We start from the raw sequence: 17,996 nt of genomic DNA on the forward strand, positions 1-17,996 counted from the left end.
TGAAGTCCACCAGGCTTAAAGTTGCCACGATTGGAGACCAGTGGTGGGTTGTTCCCAGTTCTGTCCAGTTCTTTAGAACCGGTAGTAAAAGTGACAGGAGGCTCCACCCACCTGCCCGGACATCATAATTGACATCTGCACACGCGTGCATGCTCCCATTGTGAACCGGTAGTAAAGGTAACCCACCCTTGTAAACCCACCCCTGTTGGAGACCCCTGTACTAGAATAAGCACTTTGACAGAAACTTTGTACTACAAATGTAATGGCTGAAAAATCTACCCAGCCTATGGATTTACACATTTCTCTATAAATTTTTTTTCCTTTTTGATATTTTTCCTGCTGAAGAATTCTGGAGAATTTGGAAGCCTACACACTCTTTGGTGCCAATCACATCAGTCAGTCATTTTATTTTGATCATTGACCAGCAAATCTTTTGTGCCATTTTGGTTGGTATATTTTGGTTGGTATGAATTTGAGATTTTTTTTTTCTTCCACGTGCCACAAACTACCGTTTATATCCTTCACTCTCTGTTTTTTCACTGGAATCCTAAAAAGAACATTTTATACTCATGATAGCAGTAACAGAGCAGACACGACAAATGATCAAGAGTCCCAAATATGAAAAAGGTGCTATTCATACAAAAGTGGGGGGGAAAGAGTTAGAGAAGTCAGACTGGTTACTTTCACTCATTTATTCAGATCAGGATGGAGTTTCTTACAAGAGAAAGAGAATAGAAGAGGAGAAGGGGTGTTTCTTTTGTCATCTTCTTTTTTTTTTTTTAATAAAAGAAGGGGGAAAGAAAGAAAAGTGTTTGCCTTCACGGCTTTGTAGTGCTCGCTAATTCCATCTGTCCACAACAGAGCCATCAGAACTGCGAGAAAAAGCATTTCCATATGTGCAAATTACCACGCAGGCTCTTAATCTGTGCTGTGCTTCTCTGAAGTAGATGGCGAGGACGGCTGCCAAACCCCACTAATGGCATTCAAATAAAGGACTTTATTGGTTTTAACTGCCGCTATTTTTTTTTTCCAAATAGATTTAGAACAGATCCCCTCCCCCTTCTTTTCATCTATTTTTTTTTTTAATAGCATCAATTTGCATTTCTACCAGTCATCAAATGGAAAATGGCGATTGATGTCAATTACCCATACCCTGATGCAGAGGTCTTGGAGGAAGGAAGGGGGTCCGCCTAGGAAAGACAAACAGCTGCTGGGAGAGATTCAACCTCCTTGCTGTCCCTTCCACAGATGCCTCATGTCTGGGCCAAGAATCAGATACTTATTTTTCTATTGACGATCATTGTTTGGAAATCAGTAAGCTAATTTTCTTTTCCTTTTCTTTTTTCTTTTTAATGCCCTAGAGCCGCAGTGCTGCAGTGGTTAGAGTGTAGTACTGCAGGCTACTTCTGCTGATCACCAACTGCCAGCAGTTTGGCAGATCAAATCTCACCAGGCTCAAGGTTGACTCAGCCTTCCATCCTTCCGAGGTCGGTAAAATGAGGACCCAGATTGTTGGGGGCAAGAGGCTGACTCTGTAAACCACTTAGAGAGGGCTGTAAAGCACTGTGAAGTCTTAGTAAAGCACTAAGTCTAGGTGCTAGTGCTAATTGTTCCCTCCTGATGTCTTCAGTGTATTTTCATGGTCATAATTTTGCAACCTTCCACCACAAACTTAGATATTTTTCCAAAACCTTGGAAAGGATACAGGAATTCCCATACACTCCCTGAGAAATATTAAAGGTGTAGAAGTGTGAAGTGATTCATTTCCAAGTCTTTCCTGTGAGCAAATTCTACTGGACTATCTGACTCTTGCATGCTAGTGAGATTAAAACTCTGGTGCTATAGTGATAAAGAAGAGGAATTGTAAATGGAATTATGGTGGATTGGAATGTGGGTTTCTGACATACAGGTAGTCCTCAACCTATGATCACAATTGAGCCCAAATATTCTGTTGCTAAGTGAGACATTTGTTAATTTCGCCTCATTTTATGACTTTTCTTACCATGGTTGTTAAGTGAATCACTGCAGCTCTTAAGTTAGTAATCCATTTATTAAGTAAATCTGGCTTCCCCATTGACTGAAAGTCACAGAAGGTGATCACATGACCCAGGGACACTGTAAATGTCATAGATATGAGCCAGTTGCCAAATGTCTGAATTTTGATCATGTGACCAAGGGGATGTTGCAATGGTCGTAAGTGTGAAAAACTGTCATAAATTACTTTTTTCCGTGCCATTGTAACTTTGAACGGTTACTAAATGAACCGTTATAAGTCAAGAACTACCTGTATTCTCTCATCCTTTAAATTCATCTGGAACCAAACATAAAGTCATTCTGAGTGTGAACTTAATTGTAACCAGATCTGCACACCTTCTCCCAAATCAAAAAGTTATTTAATGTATTCCATTAGGCCTGGCATGATGCTGCAAACATAACAGATCAGAACTATCATTAGGAAAAGTTGGTGTATATGAAATGGATGCTGGAGAAGGCCTTAAATTTCTCATGATGTACTAAGAAATCCATATTATTTTGCTTTCAGCTTTCATACATCATAAGAGGGTTATCTATTAGTGTAGGGGTCTCCAACCTTGGCAACTTTAAGACTTGTGGACTTCAACTCCCAGCCAGCAAAGCTGGCTGAGGAATTCTGGGACTTGAAGTCCACAAGTGTTAAAGTTGCTAAGGTTGGAGACAGTGGTGAAATCCAAATTTTTTTACTACCAGTTCTGTGGGCATAGCTTGGTGGGTGTGGTGTGGCTTGGTGGGTGTGGCTTGGTAGGCGTCCCCATTCTCTCCCCATTCCTGGGGCAAGGATATTGCAAAATCTCTATTCCCATCCAATTCTGGGGCTAGCCAGAGATAGTATTTGCCGGTTCTCTGAACTACTCAAAATTTCTGCTACCAGTTCTCTGAACTGCTCAAAGTTTCCGCTACCGGTTCTCCAGAACCTGTCAGAACCTGCTGGATTTCACCCCTGGTTGAAGACCCCTGTATTAATGTGCTATCCATGAAATTTCTTTCAATGTGAGATTTGCTTTAGGTGAAATTTCCATATTAGATCCAATACTGATTCTGAGTTTGGACTCCATTCATTCATGGCAATTTATATGAACTATATTTGGCAATCTGTCACTATCATCACTACTGTATACTGCTTTTTTTTCATGTTTTAATACACTATGTGGGAAGAATATTATTTTTACCAGCCGGTTAAATTTTTATTCTGTGGTATTGATATATTGGTTCCTTATCCAGTTAGGAACAATTGGTATTTGCTCATCTTCCTTTTTATGGCCCTGTAATCCAGGGGTGTCACTCACATCATCATGGCAGCATCACATGACGTATAAGGACTTCCCCCTCCCTTCGCATGACCAGCGCATAACGCATCCAGCCCGTGGGCTGCAAGTTTGACAGCCCTGCTGTAATCCCTTAATTCCAGGTAGAGTCAGGGTGATTGGATAGAGCTGAGGTTTTACTGGCCAGATAGGAATCCAAACAGGCATTCTGAAATTGATAGTCTATCCGGAAAACAAACAGGCACAGCCTATGCATCCCCTCTTCCAGGGGTGGGTTCTACTTACCTTTACTACTGGTTTGCAATGGGGCCATGCGCGCGCTCTTCTGTGCAAGCACAGAAGCATTTTCATGACATCAGGGTCAGTGGGCGGGGCCTCCTGACGGTTTTACTACCAGTTCTATAGAACTGGTGTGAACCAAGGGCAACCCACCACTGCCCTCTTCCCATTCTAGAGCTATTTGAAATGCAACAAAGCAGGAATCCTGCTGTTCAGGAGAGGGAACATGTTTCAGGCATCAGCTTCTTCCCTCTCTCCTTTCCCTTTCAAACGTGGACATCTCTCATGCCCATAGCTTGGTTATACCCAGTCCTGGCTGCTAAATGTATTCTCCGTTGTTCTGGCATCAATGAATACCAGAATGTTTTAGTTGCTTTTATTGTAATGTGAAGCTTCCATTGGCATTATTTTTCAAAGTTGCATGCTTTTTTTCAGTCTCCTGCCACAATAAACCAGTTCATTTCTAATACGCCACATTGCTCTCTGAGAGAGTTTTGTGGTTTGTTGTGGCATTTCAAGGTTTATGCTTAGATTGGTCTATAATGCAAATGTCAAGCTTATGTTGGCTAGTATGCACACTCTGTTTCTTTATTCTACTCCATCTTCCATTAACAGTGCAATCCTATACACATCTATTCCAAAGTCTGCATCACTGAGATCTATGGGATGCAAGCACAGAAATGTTCCCACATGGTACAACTAGTCAATAAAGGTTTTAAAATATTTCTCTATTGTTGCTTGTAAAAAGTAACAATGCATTTTTTTTTGACTTGTCATGACAATGTAATTTATGGCTTCTGTCAGAGATGGGTTTCACATAATTTTACCACCAGTTCGCCGCGCACCGAAAATGTGAGCGTGCGCGGCTTGCATGCATGTGCGCAGCTTAGAAAATGTGGCTAAATAGGATGTCATAGTGCCAGGGCAGGTGGGCCACCCACAGGTTGCCACTATGGCTTTGCCTGAACCTGTCCAAAGCAGCTGAATACCACCACTGGCTTCTGTTCAATGTTGATTAACTACAAACTTCTACATGGAATTCTTTTGTACAATAGTCCTCGTATGGTACTTGAGCTTGGAAGGAGCTACATTTAAACATTATTTTAACTGGCTTTTCACTATAACGGCCACTAAAATGATTAACCATATTTTTCAGAGTATAAGACGCACCTTAGTTTTTGGGGAGGAAAATAAGAAAAAAGCTGATTGGCCGATGGATTGGCTTCCCAGAATACCCCAAATCAGCTGTTGCCAGAGGTGAATTTTAGCAACAGGTTCCTTGGTTGTGAGCTCTGTGCCTTGCTTTTTTTTTTTTTTTTTTGCTTTTTTTTCCCTGCCTCTGAAACTTCTGAAACTGTTTCAGAAAAAAAAATCCTGCCTTTGAAAGCCTCAAACAGGGCTTCAGAAAAAAAGCCTCTGGGGCTTCTTTTGGGGGCTTCTTTTCTGAAACTCTGTTTGGGGGCTTCTTTTCTGAAGCTTCGTTTCTTATGCTCTATTTGAGAAGCTGGGTGGGGCTACATTCAGCGTATAAGACGCACCCAGATTTTCACCCTCTTTTTTTGGGGGGAAAGGTGCGTCTTATACTCCAAAAAATATGGTATGAGGAAAGTAAAACAAGATTTTAAAAATCCAAATAAATTGTAAAATAAACCCTCTTAGCGCATATGAAGCTAAAATACAGATAGATCTGGATTTTTTCTTTAAAAAAAGGAGTCTTGCCAAAAGCCTAAGCAAATAAAACTAATTTAATTTGCTACTGGAATTAAAATGAAGACAATGACAGTTGCATTTTCCTGGAAAGAGTAGCCCATATATTTTCTTTACCTTGGTTTTTTTCAATGCTAAAATCCCAGTAACTTCAGAGCTGCATCAATCAGCAGCTGTTTCCAACATTTTGACACAGGATGCAGACAAAACCTGGCAGTAACCCCAAAATGGCTTAAGTTAGTTAGGCTTTTAAAGTAATTGGGGATGCAAAAATAAGAATATTGTGACTTAGCCAAACTGTAGGCCCAATCATTGTTCCTCCCACAACCTACAAGAAACTATTTGAATTATGAATACCAGTGTCATAAAGTATTGGGTCCCAGAGAAAATAAACATGCCTAAAATCCCAGTCCTGATCGCCTCATGATCAGTCCTTCTCTGTTGCCAGGCAAAGTCAGACAATCTAAATCTGAAATATTTTTTAGCCCCATTTTCCCAGCCTAATGTTATTGGCCAGGCTCTACGAGAATACAGTTGAATCAAAGTTTCCATTGTCTGCAGCCACCATAGTTTTGGTCATGCTGGTCAGGGATGATAGCAACTGTTTGCCAACAGTTTTAGAAAACGCTATCTCTATAGTTTTACAGGAGGCTAATATTTTACATTCCTATTCCTTTTCATATTTCAAGAGGGCTGTGGAGCTTAAACCTTCTTTCTGAACTCCCAAGGTTGAATCCCTAACAAACAGCAAAAAGCATAATAAGGAAACTACATATAATCTTTCATAGTTATATATTAAGATATGTGAAGCTTATCCTTCATAGAATACAATTTTTACTGTATTTGCCTCATTCTTTCTTTGATGGCAAAGTGTCAAGGTTTGAATATAACTCATGCTTGGAGACCTTCCTCATTGTTCGGAATCCAGGGCTACAGTTCTTGACTGGAGTGGCCAATAATACAACCCATACTTTCTGGCATCGAGCAGTTTCCATTCATTAACCTTTTTGTCAGCCAAGACAATCACAGCAAATGACATTGGGGGGTGGGGGGATGCATCTAAAGCGTCATACTACATTGTATGTAGTATTGTATTGATGCTTTGTGCAAAACAAGCATACGCTGAGAGATATGAAATCATATTTAACCAATCAACTTGTTACTGAAGGAGGCTCCTGATGGCTGCGGTAGCGACAGAGACAATAAAAATAACAATCAAGCTTGTAAATGGGGAACATTAGTTTTATGGGCCAGGAGGTGGGAAAGAGCCAAGCTACTAGGGAACAAATAGGTCTCCTGAGGGGGGGGGGAAACAACAACACCCAGGATAACCCATGCTGAGAACACATCTAACTTAATGAAAGGACTTCTAATTACTAAATTGCATCTTGTTGTTGCTTTTTAAACTAGAGAGAGGAAGCTAGCTGGAATGGACGTTACTATTTAAATGAAATTAGTATCGCTTTATTGAGGGGGGGGAAGCTTCTTTCTCAAAAAGCAATATTAGCTGGGTCAACTAAGAATATGATCAAGTCAGAAAAGTTTTATTTATTATAGATTTGATTTATTATTCTACTCCAAAGGAGAATCTTCAGCAATGCCCAAAATGATGTTTAAAGTACTTACAATTTTTTGTTAAGATGGTATCATTTGACATTGAACTTCAGAGATACTGCAGGATTATACACAAGGCTATGCATGTGAATATCTTGAAGAAAATTTATTACTCTGAACTTTAATAGCAATAGCATAGCACTTAGACTTATATACCACTTTGCAGTGCTTTACAGCCCTCTTTAAGCGGTTTACAGAGTCAGCATATTGCCCCCAACAATTTGGGTCCTCATTTTACCGACCTCAGAAGGATGGAAGGCTGAGTCAACCTTGAGCCTGGTGAGAGTTGAACTGCCAAATTGCAGTCAACCGGCAGTCAGTAGAAGTAGCTTGCAGTATTGCACTTTAACCACTGCGCCACCATGGCTCATAGACATATGCAATTAGAGTTAAGAAGTCTGATTGCATATGTAACTTTCATCTTGCCCCATAATCCCAGTTAGTATGACCACAGTAGAGGCTTGTGATATCACCAGGCTGCCTTTCCAGCTCCAAAGAATATGAAATGAAGGACAGCCTTAGAATATTGAATGGCCTATTTAGAATAGACTAAACTAGGAAGGCTCAATCATTCAGTCCAATAAAAACTTTTATTATATATGGTAACAGAATCTTGCAAGTCTGAATGTGTTCTACCCTCTCCGTCCCTTTATTTTTGTGAGAACTAGGGAAGATCTTGTCTGAGATGTTTTCTCAGGTTACAGTTCTGACTTAGACTCAGGTTTCATTTATCTGATTGTTGTTTGGTAGCAGCTCTTTCTCCTATTCCTCGAGGTTATTCCTTCTTCCCAGTATATGGATCAGTCTTCTCCCAGGCTGCTATATTATTCTTTGACTCTTTTTAGACATGTTACATATGAAAAGTTCATAGTTGGCTTTGGAGTATCCTCCATTTTGCCAGTTAATTTAAGGTGAAGAACAGGGAACCTTGGGCAATTGGGATAATAAAACTCATTTTCCAAAGCATTAATAGTTTGTCATTATAGATTATGTTCACTGCTGAAAACTTGGCTAGGAACTTAAAATTACAATCTTTTTAAGGTGTCTTATGTTTGAAATATTGGTAGCATGTCATGAGCACTATGGCAGCTGTAGAGGAGTGGAAGTGGTGGTGGCAACAGAATGGTATGGATAGTCACAAAAGAGCAGAAAGTCAGCCAGTAGGATGCCAATATGTATGACTTCATGGACGTTCATGAGCACTAGTAATAATACAGGGTCAATTTATATCATAAATAATATAGGTAAAATGAGGCTGTGCCAGTGCCCAAATGTTTCAGGCTGATCTGCAGCAGCCTGAAATTTATTATTATACTTTACTACATCAATCAATCAGTCAGAATAGAGCTGGAAGGGACCTTGGAGGTCTTCTAGTCCAACCCCTTGTTCAAGTCCTATACCAGTGATGGCTAACCTTTTTCTCATTGTGTTCCAAAAGCACGTGTGCATGTGCGCAATAGCACGTGTGCGTGCCAGTACCATAAGGCAATGTGCGCCCCTGTGCATGTGCGCACAACCCCCCCACTCTCCCCCTGCCCCCACGCATGTGCATATGACCCTCTCCTCCCCCCAACCCCCCATGCATGCACGTGTGACACACACCCCCATTTGCGTGTGACCCCCCTGTCCCCTGTTTTTGGCCTAGCAGGCCTCTCTGCAGTCTCCTGGGCCCAAAAATAGGCTGTGGGGGTGCATGATGCACCCCCTGTACTCTGTACCCCCCACCCCCCATGCATGTGGGTAACCCCCTTGCACATGTGCACACATCTCCCGCATGCATCTCACCCCCTATGCATCCCGAAAATCAGCTGGCCAGCGGAAGACACATGCACATCTGTGGAGCTGAGCTGGGTGACAGCTCGCGTGCCCACAGAGAGGGCTCTGCATGCCAGCTGTGGCATGTGTGCCATAGTTCACCATCAAGGCCCTATACCATTGCCCTATACCATTTCAGACAGGTGGCTGTCCAGTCTTTTCTTGAAAACTTCCAGTGATGAAGCACCTGTAGCTTCTGAAGGCAAACTATTCTACTAGTTAATCGTTCTCATTGTTAGGAAGTTTCCCCTTAATTCCAGGTTGCTTCTCTCCTTGATTAGTTTCCATCCATTTTTTCTTGTCTTGCCTTTTAGTGCTTTGGAAATAAGTTGACCCCCTCTTCTTTGTGGCAGCTCGACTGACCCATTTTATGACCATCACAACTTACAACCATGATAGCAGACCCCATTATGGTTGTAAATCGAGGACCACCTGTAGAGGGGTTGTGTTGGCATGCCATGAGGTCCCCATAACTACCTGCACCATGAGCAGAGTATTTTGATCCCAGAATGGTGTAATTGGCTAGAGAGGGAACCGATTCACACTGGGAACCAACCAATCTTGATGATTCATGCCAGTAATATTATGATGTTGATATTCTAGACCAGAACTTGCATCATCATGGCAGTGTCATGTGACCTATTGGGACTTTCCCCCCCTTCACTAAACCAGGTGTGGACATGGCCAGCATGTGAAGCATCCAGCCTGTGGGCTTTGAGTTTGACAGCTGTGTTCTAGACTATATTGCATATTATTTTCATAACGTTAAAATAATGTAATTAGTTAGATGCTACATACTATTGATGAGAACATCTGATGCCAACGATAAACAAAGTAGATTTCTAAATGTGATACATAAATAAATAATAAATAAATAAAATTCACTAGTAGACTTACTCTCTATCTGCCATCTTCTTTCCTTCTTCCTCCTCATTCAATGAGTTGACTAGGGACAGACCAACAGATTATTCTTGCCATTTCTTATGGAGACTTTAAGTTAAATAAAGAGGTATAGGTTGCTTACTCCTGGGTTAAATTCCACCAACAATAATCAGACAACATCCATAAAACAACATGAATGAGCCACAGCTCTGGCTAATTCTGTATCCCAGTTCTGAAAGCAATTTTAGATTGTCTGCTAGATTTAGAGAGAAGCAGAGCTAAGGGGAAAACTGATAGAATGAAATAGAGAATTCCTCTCATTCCTCAATTTGTGGCATATTTACAAAAGAGGTCAACCATTTGTTGCTAGAGTCAATATAGCAGTTCCTACTAGCACAGAGCTCCATATGTATAATGGAACTTCATGTTGTTTATGAGTTTTGCCCTATGGCTAAATCTTTTAGATTATTGTATTTGCAGATAGATGTTCTGATTTAAATGTTAATATTATTACAGTCTCGGGAAAAAGAAGCATAATTGAGAGGCCTCTGACTGTTCATGTTTGAATTCTAAAAGACAAAACTGTTGAAAGCCAGGCAATCTTAACTCTGTTACTTTAGGCTCAAATGTAATAGTAGTAGTAGTAATAGTAGTAATAGTAGTAGTAGTAGTAGTAAAAGAAGAAGAAGAAGAAGAAGAAGAAGAAGAAGAAGAAGAAGAAGAAGAAGAAGAAGAAGAAGAAGAAGAAGAAGAAGAAGAAGAAGAAGAGGAAGAAGAAGAAGCAATACTCATAAACACATGTGATAAAATTAATCTAATTTTCCCCTTAAACAAAAAAGGCAAATTAAAAGAATCAGCTCATTCCTTCCCACTTCTGTAGTGACAAGATTAAAAATTAAATTTATACATATTTCATTTCTACATAATAAATCCTTTTCCCCCCAAAAAGGAGAAAATACTACAGTTCATCTAATTAAATCAAAGAAAATTGCCCGCAGTGTTGTTACAGTATTACAATTAGATGTCTGCCAAAACCAGCTGCTTGAATTCTTAAACACCACTTCAGTCTAAAGGACAAGATGTGGTTTTCATCATTTTGGGCTTTGCATGATATTGAGGTTCCTGCACCATTGCATCAGTTAAGGTAATCTTGCCAGAGTTATTTATTTTATTGATACTGAGAAAAATAAATAATAAAAATTAATAGCAGTGTCCCCTGCCAGTTTAGTACATTGTATGCATTACAAATCTATGTATAAAGACGCAAATAATGAAGTGGATAATTTTTTTGCAGTGGGAATGCTACATTGCTATGTCAAGTGAGAGGCAACCACTTTTGATTTAATTGCATCACTTTAGAGAATACTGCTAGATGGGGACTAGTAGGCAGGTTTAGAAAAAATTAACTTGTCTATTAAATGAAGGCATCTGCCTGTTTCCATTCTTAGCTAATGGGACACTCATATAGTGGATGCTTATGAGGAACAAGACAAGCATTCTAAAGTGATGCAGGTTACCACCAATGAAGCCCCTGTCTTGAAGTGATTAAAGAAATTGGTCCTTCACAAGACCCATATAATTAGTTTAAACGTTGTCCTGGTTTGTCTGCAAGTGTGCATGCACACCTTTTCTGGGACTTTGTTTATGATATATATATATATATATATATATATATATATATATATATATATATATATATATATATATATCTTTCTTTACATTTTCTTCTGTTAAGTCATGTCTGATTCTTAGAGAGTGCCTGGACAAATTCCTGAAGTTTTCTTGGCAAGGTTTTTCAGAAGTGCTTTGCCACTGACTCTTTTCTAGGGCTGAGTGAAAGTGACTGGCCCAAAGTCACCCAGCTGGCTTTGTGTCCAAGGCGGGAGTAGAACTCACAGTCTCCCTGTTTCTAGCCTGGTGCTTTAATCACTACACCAAACTTGTAAATCACTTCCTTCAATTGTTTTTGTACAGTATTCTCAAGCAAGCAAGGCAACTTAGATTTATCGTGATGAAAAGATCTGGACTGATCTGAAGTAATATGGTTCTCTTCTTTGAAGCAAAGAGTTTGCCTCAAAGAGTTTGAAGCAAACTCTTTGCTTGAAGCAAAGAGTTTGCCTTGCATTGCCTTGATGCTCCACTTTGTCTCCTCTTTGCTTCCTGACAAACCAAAAAAGGCTTTTGCATAGGCATACGGTTCTTGTCTAGGAGCCTCTTCTGGATTTGGGAAAGGTAGAAAAGGATGTCCTCCAACACCACTTGGCAAAGCCTGGCAAACATTGCTGGAAAAACTGGAGCAAGGAAGGGCCAAGAAGCAGAACAATGTCTAATTTGTTTCCCTCTGAAAAATGAAGGGGTTCAATCATTTTTCAAAGCAGCTTCAAGAAAGTGTTTCCTTTGAATCTTTGTTCAAGTAGAGCAACTCTTTGAAGATTTATCCACATCTATTATCAGATTAAAGGGACGTGGTAGTTCAGTGGCTAAGACGTTGAGCTTGTCGATCGAAAGGTGGGCAATTCAGCAGTTTGAATCCCTAGTGCTGCATAACAGGGTGAGCTCCTGTTATTTGTCCCAGCTTCTGCCAACCTAGCAGTTCGAAAGCACGTAAAAAATGCAAGTAGAAAAATAGGGACCACCTTTAGTGGGAAGGTAACAGCATTCCGTGTGCCTTTGATGTTTAGTCATGCCAGTCACATGACCACAGAGATGTCTTGGGACAGTGCTGGCTCTTTGGCTTTGAAACAGAGATGAGCACCGCCCCCTAGAGTCGGGAATGACTAGCACATATGTGCAAGGGGAACCTTTACCTTTACCTATTATCAGATTCAAATAAAAGTTGGTCTGTAGAAATGCAGTATTTCTTTTACTCCTCTAACTAAGGCAACCTAACTCCATCTCTAGAAAATAAAAATTTACTGAAGATGATCAATAGCATAAAATCTTTGAGGAAAGTCTGATCTGGAGCACACGGTTTAAGAGGTGAAGATTAATGCTGTTGCCATTTCTCAAACATTTTCTGCTTTTCTACTTTACTCTCAGAATAGTTGAGAAGTTTTTAAAAAATGTTTCTTGGTGTTGTTTCTGAACTATTGCTGGAAATAGCCACAGGATGCTATGGATAGGATTGTATGGCTTTTGTTATTATTGTTACACATTTCTCATTTCACATATCAATGTCTCCCTCGCTGCCTGGTCTGAAAAAGCCCAAGCAAAGGAATTTTCTCATTATGATTGGACATAAAACTCTACATTAAAGGAGTATTTATGTATGTATGTATGCCCTTTAGCCACCTTGCACTAGGTGAACAAGGGGCATATGGGATAATAAGTTGTCATTCATGGCAATAAATATTGACTATACAGGAACTTAACTCACATTCAATAATTGAAGAAGCTTCACAGGCTCAGCAAGGTTTCATAAATTGCTTTATTGCAGACAAGAAAGAAGTTATCTGTTTGCAGAAGACTAACCTACTGCATAACTTTGGTGTATGGGAGGGAGGGGGAGGGAGAGTGAGTTTAAATCTGAAAGCATTTTTTTTCTTCTGCTTTTCATTTTACATCAATTAACTTTTGGTTCTTTTTATTCCAGCCTTGAAAGCTGAAGACAATGGAGCTAGGTTTATGTATTGATTCTATTTGACCTGATAGTTGAGTGCGTGGAGATAGAATTTTCATTTATTCTTTTGATGGTCAGAAAAGTCTCCCCATTTTCCAGGCTGTTGTAATTACCTTTCTTCTGTCATCAGGTTAGAAGAGCGGGAAGAAAAATTGTCCTTCTACTTCAGTGTTTCTCAATCTTGAAAGCTTGAAGATGGGAGTTGAAGGCCACCCATCTTCAAGCTACCAAGGTTGAGAAACACTGTTCTACTTATTCATCAGGAGTTCCCATCATTCCAGAACTCCTCTTGTCAGGTTTGGTCCGGGCAACATCTGTTTTCTCATTAGTACAAATGTCTCCCTTCGTTCCCCAAATCAATTCCTCTGTTCCTCAGAGCTAAAACTCTAAGAATCATTTGGTTTCTCCATGACTGTTCTCTATCTAGTAGCCCTTCCCAGGAATAAGATATTCTAGCCCACACTAAGAATCTGGAGTTTGCTTCATCAATAAATGAACAAGGTAGGGCAGAGATACAGGAAGGTGCTGGAGGCACCCCAGGAACAAAATAAAAAGTGATGGAAAACCAGCTGCTGCAAATGAAAGGCTATAGGACTGATATGTCCAAGTATAGGAAATGATTCAATAAAGTTGATATTCAGATTTCTAGACAGTTGTGTGAAAAGAATAAATCTCATAGAAAGCCAGATATGTTCTCCAACTGCAATGAGGGTGCTTGTATGTATTGGCATGATTCTGTTGATCTTTGAGGAGGTGTTAAGAAGCTTGCAGTTCCTGGAGAAAATAAGAAGCCTCCAATAGAGGTGAGAGCCAGGAAGCATTTGACAACATCCATGGGTGGTAACCATAGTTGGCCTAAAATAGTGACATCTGATGAACTGAGTTCTTACAGGCAAATTTAGCAATAAGGACACAGTCAGAGCAATTGTCTTCTGGTAGTTTACACAGCAATGAAGATAATCAAGTGGCATTTATTTTCCCCATTTATCCATCTAGCTGCAAGCGATGGGCAGAGGACACGTAGAGCTTAACATCCAATATTTGAAAAATAGCTTTCCAAAAATGTGATATGAATTATGTGCCTCTGTCAGAAAGGAGATGATTGGGTAAGTTGTGGCTTTGGAAAACTTGTCAGCAAATGGCTTGGAATGGCAACAAGTGTGGCAAGAAGATATAAAAGCCTTGATGTTTGCCGTAATATGAGGTCACCAAAAATCAGAAGCGTTTTAAATACTCCAAAATGTCCAGCTGGCCAGCTGCCTTGGCTAAGCTGCATGTTTCCTTCCCTCAAGGAAGGAGTTAAAATGAGACACTGGCACTATCTGAGTCTATGAGTCTAAGCTTGTAAGGATTCCACATTTTTGTGGTACTTTGGACCTGAAAGGGATATTTTGTCCCTTCAAGGAGATGGGGCCAATGCTTCCTCAATGCCCAAAATCTTCTTGCTGTCATAATTTCTTTCAGCTGGTTCATTTGGATAGACACCTGATTTTGATTCTGGAACATGGTGCTGTCTACTTGATGACAGGGGATGGTATCCATCTTTTTAATCCTTGAGCAATATGTGATGGCTTTCTTCCCATTGCTATGGGAATAAATGAGGACAATCAAGCTTTCGGGCTCACTGACAAGATCTCAGCAACATTTCCCTGATACTAAGTTTGGCACAGTGTGATTAGGCTGTAGCTGTAGGCTCATACTCAGCTTATGGCCTGGCCTGGCCAATAAGAATCTTTATTACATACTAGGAAGAGGCCATTAAAACAGATGGTTGCCTGCTGTCAGCATGGGGATATAATTCCCTTTTATACCCACAATAGTTTAATTCTGGTGTTTCTTTCTCCCACCAATCCCATTGTTTAATAGACTTTTTGCCTATGTTTCTTTGCCTTGAAAGTGGTGACTGCTGGTTGATGGCATAACTGACATCTGTACTTTGAGAAGTTCTCGCTCTTAACTTACCTCCCATAATAATAAAGATGGCAGTTGTAACTCACATTGCTCTAATGCTGCTGCTCAGTTCCTCTGTTGTTTTCCACCATCCATTCCTACCACCCGGAGTAGTTACAAGGAAGCTACTGAAGAACAGCAAATTTACCATGTTTTTCTCAGCCATAAAGTCATAACACTGTCTTGTTGGTTCATCTTATTTATCTCTAAATGAGGTCCTTGTTGAGCTACCAACAACCCTGATAAGCAATATTCTTTTTCATGGGGCATACAAGTCGCATAAACCTGTTTTACAGCATTTAGCAGATGGAGGTTGAGGTCAGACTCACCCAGTGAGTGAGTGAGTTCAACCAGGAACTTTCAGCCCATGCTGTTATGCTGTTATACCTCTTGTAGCTTTACAATTTGTCCATGAATCAATTTCTGATTCACTCTCTTTTCCAACAGCTTGTATATTCTCGTAGAGGAAGATTTGCTATTTGGATTGAAAAAATCCTTCTGAGCTTTCCCAGATTTAATTCCTTTTCCCTGAAGGATTCTTTCATTAACCTAACAGAGCATGGTTGTCTAAAATCAACAAACAGGAGGAAGGGAACCCTAAGCCTCTAAAAAATGGGCAAACTGAGACCCTCCATGTTACTGAACCTTAGCACACATCAGCTGAAAACACTATGACCAATGGTTTAGAAATATAGCACTTACGCTAAAATATATTTTGAAAAATGTTAGTTGACATATTTCTCTTCTTCTGTCTCCCCCCCAACAAAACACACACACACACACACACACACACACACACACACACACACTTACATACCCAGTCTAGATCATGAGAATTTTTTTCAACCTACTTAGTACAAACACATATGTTTCCAAAGCCTTTTACTATATAAGAGACAGATGTTCTCATCGCTCACTATTCCCAGTGCAATCAGGAATTTGCAGGAAGAAATGGGACAAATTCAGGTAAAGGAGTATGTAGAAAAATGAATTACAGTTATTCTGCAGAAGGAGATATAGCTGGACTGCTTGAAATTCCATTTGTGCATTAATCTAAAAAGGGTCTGATAGATGCCTCTTCTTTTGCCATATTTCTTGCTGCTACTTACTCACTTGGGATGGCTTGGGACACACATGCCTGAGGGATTCCACTCTCAGGTTTCCAAAGCAAACAGAATCCTCTTTATGTAATGGTTGCACTCAGCTTTTGCTATATAAATTATGAGCCATGAACAGAAGCTGTTGCAAATGGCAGCTAAAGATGAACTCTTGCTCTCCAAAGTCAGATATCCTTCACACTTAATTAGTGTAGACAACTGTTCCCATGCTAAAGGTGAATAACAGTAAAAGAAAGCAGTTGGAAAGCTTGATATTTGAAGCACAGACAAGAAGGGTTCAAGTCTAATTAAAGCCAAAAGGTTACTGGACAAATCACTGTCTTTGAATATTAGGTCCAGCCTTCAAATTTGAGCTTTTATGTTATGGGAGTTGAATCACTTTCCATAAAATCTTTTAATTTTTAGGATGATTCAGATAATTCTAAAATCATATACATACGTATGAAAATAATGTATAATTGGACAGCGTAATTCCTTTCACAAAGTGATTATATTATATACCATGTTTCCCCGAAAATAATACCTCCCCAGACAATAAGTCCTCCCCTGGAAATAAACCCTTCCCTGAAAATAAGCCCTCCCCCATAAATAAGCCCTCCCCCAAAAATAAGCCCTCCCAAAAAATATTTAAACCCATGCACAACTGGTCCCTGCCATTTCCACTGGTTAGGGTTAGGGAGACAGAGCTGGAAATCAGGTAACATGGCAAGAGGAGCCCCATCTTGCTCCATGCACCCCAAAATAATAAGACCTTCTTGAAAATAAGACCAAGTGCTTATTTCGGGGTTCAAAAAAATATAAGACGGTCTTATTTTTGGGGAAACACTATATATATATATATATATATATATATATATATATATATATATATATATATATATATATATATATATATATATATATATATATATGCAAGTTTTGGTGTATTTGGGTCTTTTCCCATGTAAGATTGAGAGTATCTTGGTGACATTTTGACGAGGTCCCACTCGCCATCTTCAGGCCGGTGTCTTCAGCTTCGTGCTTCTGTGAGGAAAATCCTGTGCTTTTCCTCGCAGAAGCACGAAGCCGAAGACACCAGCCTGAAGATGACGAGTGGGACCTCATCGAAACGTCGCCAAAATACTCTCAATCTTACATGGGAAAAGACCCAAATACACCAAAACTTACATACCTCTACCCTTGAAAATCTGTGAAAACATATATATATATTGTATTTCCCCGAAAATAAGAAAATATATAATTATATATACTTCTAAAAGGTTTCTACCTCCATGCATTGATATGTGTATAGAGTTCCATCATGTGCCATCCAAACCACAGACAATGGAGAAACTGGCATTGAATATGTTCATAACTCAGATGAAGTTACTCAGTTTGTCTGCAACTCATTTCAGTCATGCTTTCAATGTCTGGAAGTGTTATGAGATTTCTTGTAATGTAAATAAAAATGAAAATGTATACAGATATTTTAATCTATGATTTATCCTTTGTGGTTGGACTTCTTTCTTGTTGAATTTTCTTAAGTGTCCATTTGTTTTATGTGCCAGATCATTTTTTTCATGTTTTCATATTAGGGACTGATCTGCCTTCTTGGTTGATTTTTTTCCATTGTTATTTTTAATATTTATGTTGTAAGCCACCTTGAGAAGTGCCTTGGCTTTCATTAAAAAAACAACAACAGCTAAATAGATGCATTTACAATAATTCATC

This window comes from Pituophis catenifer, unplaced genomic scaffold, assembly GCF_029215685.1.
Source record: "Pituophis catenifer annectens isolate HBS135680 unplaced genomic scaffold, rPitCat1.0.hap2 SCAF_1, whole genome shotgun sequence".
Lineage (NCBI taxonomy): Eukaryota > Metazoa > Chordata > Lepidosauria > Squamata > Colubridae > Pituophis > Pituophis catenifer.